The 6,000-nt window shown below is 41.6% G+C and overlaps 1 long non-coding RNA gene across 1 annotated transcript; it reads left to right on the top strand.

Annotated features, from left to right (window-relative positions):
* Positions 1-1,103: 1,103 nt before the first annotated feature.
* On the top strand, positions 1,104-2,095 carry LOC111255942. Its single transcript, XR_002676104.1, has 3 exons — positions 1,104-1,124; positions 1,217-1,291; positions 1,713-2,095. It is a non-coding gene; the product is annotated as an uncharacterized LOC111255942 (long non-coding RNA).
* The last annotated feature ends 3,905 nt before the right edge of the window (positions 2,096-6,000 follow it).

Below are 6,000 nucleotides of genomic sequence, written 5' to 3' on the forward strand. Positions count from 1 at the left end.
ATATAATGCTTCTCTTTGGTACATAAAAGATGAATAAGTTAAAGTACCCTCTAACTTAGTAACACTGGCCAAAAACATGTTCTTCGGCCATAGTTGTAGGATATGCCAGAGTGATGTTCATCTCCATTGCATCAATATCTGTACATGTTCGTTGTCCTTAAATTTCTGTACTCAATTTGCTACAATTTTTGTACTCTCGGCAAGTCAGCATATTGACTAGCCGTAGCTGAAACATGTCAATGGTAGCCGTAGTTGTTGGCTATACTAAAGACATGTACTTCTCCAAGCATTTGCTTAAATTTTCTGAACTCGTTTGTTGTATGTTCAAGCGGTGCAAAACTTATTTTCAGAGTGAAATTGATATCCCGTATTGATCCCTGCAACCGAACACAGGCAGGGTTAAGGGCCTGTTTGGTTGGGCGCCAAAAATCGGCTGGGCGCCAAAAATCGGTGCCACGTCATGGCGGTTTTTTTTTCTGAAAAAGCCTGTGACTGCCACGCTTGCAAGCTGAACCAAGTAGCAGCCAAACACCGGTGACTGGCCGCACTTTAGGCGGTGGCACGTTGTGGCCATGAGCCAATCCGGCCCTAAGTCTAGATTGGAAATTGTCCCCACGAGGATCAGAGAGTAACAAACTAGGATCCACTGTTTATTCCCGGCATGAAAAAAATCATCTTGGAGATTAGAACTACCGCAACCGAACATAGCCTAGGTTTAAAATATGTGCTGTTTTCCTCATTGATCTTGATACACATAGAGCACCCTCTAAATAAGTTTCCTAATCCAACCACACAAGTTGAGCCAAAACATCTAGTACAAACAATCAAATTGTTCTAGTTAGAAAACCATTCAAATATATTTGAGTGTGGTATTATTTTGAAAATCTCGTTCTAAGAAAAACAATGATGAAATTGATTTTTATTTGGATGTTTTGTTTGAAAAATATGATCTTTTATTTTTGTATGAGTTTTTTTATTTATATCGGGCCGCAGTCCATAGCTGTGATGATCGGCGTGGCTGGGTTGTTTTTACGTGGGCCATCGTGCTGTCCAAAGAGTACTTTTCTAGACGACTCCATTTCGGTTGAGCATGCAAGAGAATATGGCACACACACTTATTTGGGGTGTTTTATTTGAGATATTCCAAAATCGTTTATTCAACTTCCAAAATGTCAAATATTAGTATTTACCGTGATGTTTATTTTTGGCACTGCAGATAGCAAGCCAGTCTGACAAGCTTGGAAACAAAGCTATTCTACTCATTCACTTTTCTGCTCGTTACACTGCAGAGGTGGGCTGACATCTAACCATTGTGTATTCTATCTACTGAAATTCTTTGGCCAGCTTCATTTCTTTTCTGTTATTCAACTCCATTTTGACTGCTTCTGTTTGCCTATTCTATCCTAATTCCATTCATATTTAAGATGCTTTGTTTCCACGTGGCTATCCTTGCTTTTGTTCTAATCAGCATGACCTCCAAGTTTGTGTTCTAATCAGTGGCACCAACATGCACACCTCTTCTGTACTCTAAAGTTGTAGTTATGATAAAGAAGTATATGCTAATTTTCTTGTTGCCTTTTCATTTTCTCTTGAAAATTTGGCCTATTTGTTTTGCATTCTTTGCGACTAAGCCATTTGATTCCATTACCCTTCTATGAAGACTTTTTATGAGTGAAACTAAATCTCATGAGATATGACTACTCTATTTGCAGGAAATTGATGCAGCAATAAACAGGTTGCCACCGTCTTTCCGAAGCAGAGTTTATGCGTTGAAGGAAGGCTTCTAAAGAAACATGAACTGACAAATCAGCAATGAAGTTTTCTAAATTAGATTCCATTGGTATTTTCACTGGAAATCTTTTTGCTATGTGTGCTCTGATGATACTATAGCAATTTTCTGAAGATTTCTGGGAAATCTTCTGCTTTCAGTTGTCTATACTTGTTTCACTCACATGATATTGGAATGTTGGAATAGTGAAATGTGGAACAACCCATATTAACAATATTTACTTTATTTCTTTTTGTTCAGAATCATTTACCTTATTTCTGAACATGAACAATTATAGTACACGAATACCATGTGAATTTTGGCCAACGAAACTGGTTCATGTTCTACACATTCATATAAATTATACAGCTGAAATAGAAACAATCCCCGCTTCATCTGAAGATACAGGCAGTACTACTACTGTACCAACTCCACATAAGGAAAAAAAATAGGCAAATTGTTTGCACACAGTGACCAGTGACATAGCTGCATTCCTACTGGCATGTCCTTGCCCTTCATGGCCCCATTGTAAGAAACGCAAATCAAACATGCTTTCACTCCTCAGCAATTCAGCATAGTGCTTCCTGATCTGCTCATAAAAATTGCAAGGTTTTCTGGTAGAGCGTGGCCTGTTGCGCAAGAAGTAGCGGTGAGAGACAGGGGGCTTCGGCTTGAAACAAGGGCGACAGGGAGGTGCCGTGCTGTCGCACGGCGTCAACAGGGAGTCGAGGGAGAGACAGGAGAGCTGGGCAACAATACCCTTCTGATATTATTGCTTGATTAATCCCCTAGTACAATTGGCCAATAAAGGTCTAAACCAACTCTATCTCTTTCTTATCCTAATCCGACTCTAACTGGGCTAATCCCCCTCAGGTGCCTGGGGCGGCTGCTGCTGCCTGCGCCTCCTGTAGGGGATGCCCACCATAACATTTTCACTCACAGGAATCTATGTTGTAGACATCAACGGAGTCTCTTACTTATCCTTGACCACCATTTTTTTGGTATTAATAACTGGTTTCACGGAAAATGTACAGATACAATATGGCAACGTGAAATTGCTAGCAAGTGATGTCAATCTACCGGGTGCACTAGTTCCAGCCTCTAGATGAACTCGGCAGCTCTTTTCAAGCGAACAATAAAAAGGGTCACCACATATGGTGGATTACATCATTACATGAGTCTGATGGGACCGCATCCAGCCACACCGAATTAGAAATGGGTTAACTATCATAGTAGCGGCTTGAAAATGAGCTGCCTCATGAAATGAACAAATGAATTGAAGATGGGTGCAACAGAATCAGCAACTCGACGAATGGCATGGATCACAGAACAAGTCACCGATCTGTCTTTACAACGCTGCTTTACCTCTGAGTTGACTTGTAAGCAATCTGAAGTCTCTAACAATTCATTGATGTCCAAACTTTTGTGATTCTGGTGCACACAGCTTCATCCAGATTTGGGAAAAATAGAAAGTAGCAATTGATACATATCTTCATGTTGCCAACTTTTAGAAAGAACTTGTATGGAGTCTTGACAGGTTGCCTCTAAACCTTGATGAAAGTAATCCCTGCCCCTGTGTTCATTATCAGTTAGTTCAGTCAGTGTCATTTGCTTTCAGAGTCATTCAGTTAGAGTTTGTTTGAAATTCCTAGTCTTCAGGATAGTTTTAGCCAGGTCAAAATTGCTCTCAGTTGTTAGGGGTCACTATGGCCAGTAGTGATCGGCTGTTAAAGCCTTGTATTACACTCTAAAATAACAGAGCAATATAATCAGGAAAGCTGCCATTGCAGCACAAAATTCTTGCATGTGTTCTTGAGTTCGGTGAGTTGAGAGCTTCCAAACCTGAAGAATATCATGCAATTATCAAGCATAAACATGATTAGTCCATTGAAGCCCCAGGTTGAGAAATGAGCACAGTTCATTTACATTTTTCAGTCTAGCCACTGAACTTCTAGCTATCTCGAAATGTTGGGGGCAAGGTCTAGAAGCCATAAATATCTGTATTAAGCAACACCCAGGAATGGTGACACTTGTTCTGACATCATGTCTCCAAACTCTTAGCCTTAGAAACGCCCGAAGGGACAACACCTCATGAATGAAATCGAGCTAATATCTGCATGAATACCAGAATGGAGGTGTTAGTCTATTGGACGAAAGGAGATTTACCTTGGGTTACTGGGACAGAGAACAGGCATTCTTACCTTGGGTTACTATTTAGTCAAGTTCAACTACGCACTATTGTAACAGAAAAATTCAGTTTAACACTTCTACAATTTACTTATGGGTATCTTTCCTTTAGTTTCTTGCTCGGTTCAACTAACTGAGCGCTGCATAAACCTAATCCTAGTGTTTGCATCGAAGTGGGGAGGCTCTCAGTGGGAAATGATCGGATCTCAGGACATCTAAGTTGTTGGATATATAAGCACTTTTAGTTTTAATTTAATCCAGAAATAAATCATGAACACGATGAACAGATAGTAGATTAAACTAGACATGTCTACGCAAGATCTAGATAAGTCTATCATTGCAAATAGAATCACACATTCTACCATACTATCCAGTGCTATCAGACTGCAACAGATCATAATAGCTAGTATGGAAGATATAATTTGAGATAAGAGATCGTACGTTTCTTTCTTGATGAAGACCGGCTCCTGGACGACTACCGAGTACAGCAAGCGACGACAATCAGCAGCCTGACGTTGTTCGCGACGACAAGTGACGCCCGAGCGACGAAGAGGTAGACGAGCCGTGGTGAAGGAGTCGATGAAGAACTTGACGAAGTGGAGGAAGCGATCGAGCAGTCGCGCAGAGCGCTTCCCAAAAACCTTATTCGCCCTCTCCCGGTGCAGGATCGCTGAAGACAACGGTTCCGGAGATCTGCTCTCCCAATAACCGGTGCACGCCGATAATCGGGATGGAGTAGACTACGGTGGCGGCGCAGCAGCGAGAGGAGGCAAAAACCTAACTAACACAGACCACCTTAGGGATACCCTAACCTGGGGGCCTTCCCGTATAGTAGTCTATATTTTTCATCTTTTTCATGAGAGAGGTGGTCCATATATATAGGGAGGAAAAGCCCCAACTCCCTTATCTATTAGCAATATGGGACTAATAGATGGTGTACCCCCTCTTTACGCTAATGGGCCTTTGAGATTTATTTGAAATTCTGAAATGACTTATGGGCTAGGCCCATTATTTCAACAATCCCCCACCAGATCTCAAATGCCCATCAGAGATTTTGCCTGTTTCTCACTGCTGTTTATATACTAGTGTTTCAGCAAGGACTGTTAAGTTGAACTCTCGCCTAAAGCTTCAAGCCACATTCATCCACAACTTGAACAATGGACTAAGCCTTGAATTGCAAGTTTTGTGCGGACAAGTTTCACTCAAAGTCGGGACTAGTACCTGGCTGCCTGTAGCCTACCCCGCGGGTGGGGCATATAGGTCGTACCCCCTGGTCTCTTCATGAGCTTAATAGAGATCACCCAAGTCTCACAGACTGCGACCTTACAACAGTCGGGCTCATATAGGTATATTTTTCCAAGATGTTCTGCAGGGCAACATCTTTGCTAATTAAAGCCAACAAAATATATTAAGGCAGTAGCCAGCCTGCCATGCAGTGGTTTGAGAGTGTTGCATCATTTCTCGAGTGGGTTAGTAGGATACTCTCATGCTATCCCATGGCTTGTTCTTCCCAGATCCTACTTCACGGGATCTCCGATCACATAGGTTGGGTTACCACCATGGTGTAGCTCATATGGGTCTCATACCCATCTCCTTTGATGCATTGTCTATCACATTACATGACAGCCCCTTAGTGAACTGATCTGCCAAGTTCTTATCAGTTGAGATGTAATCCACTGATATTACTCCGGAGTTTCTCATTTTCCTGAAAGATTTCAGACGCCTCTTAACGTGTCTTGATAACTTCATATTATCCTTAGAATTGTTCACTTTGACTATCACCGTTTGATTGTCACAATTCATAAGTATTGCCGGCATAGGTTTCTCGACAATAGGCAAGTCCATCAAGAGTTCACGTAGCCAATCAGCCTCAACTGTGGCTGTATCTAATGCTACAAGTTCTGCTTCCATGGTAGACCTCGTTAAGATAGTCTGTTTGGATGACCTCCATGAAACAGCACCACTACCAAGAGTGAAGACGTATCCACTTGTGGCATACAGTCATCAGCATCAGATATCCAATTTGAATCACTATAGCCTTCCAT

This window comes from Setaria italica, chromosome I (assembly GCF_000263155.2).
Source record: "Setaria italica strain Yugu1 chromosome I, Setaria_italica_v2.0, whole genome shotgun sequence".
NCBI lineage: Eukaryota > Viridiplantae > Streptophyta > Magnoliopsida > Poales > Poaceae > Setaria > Setaria italica.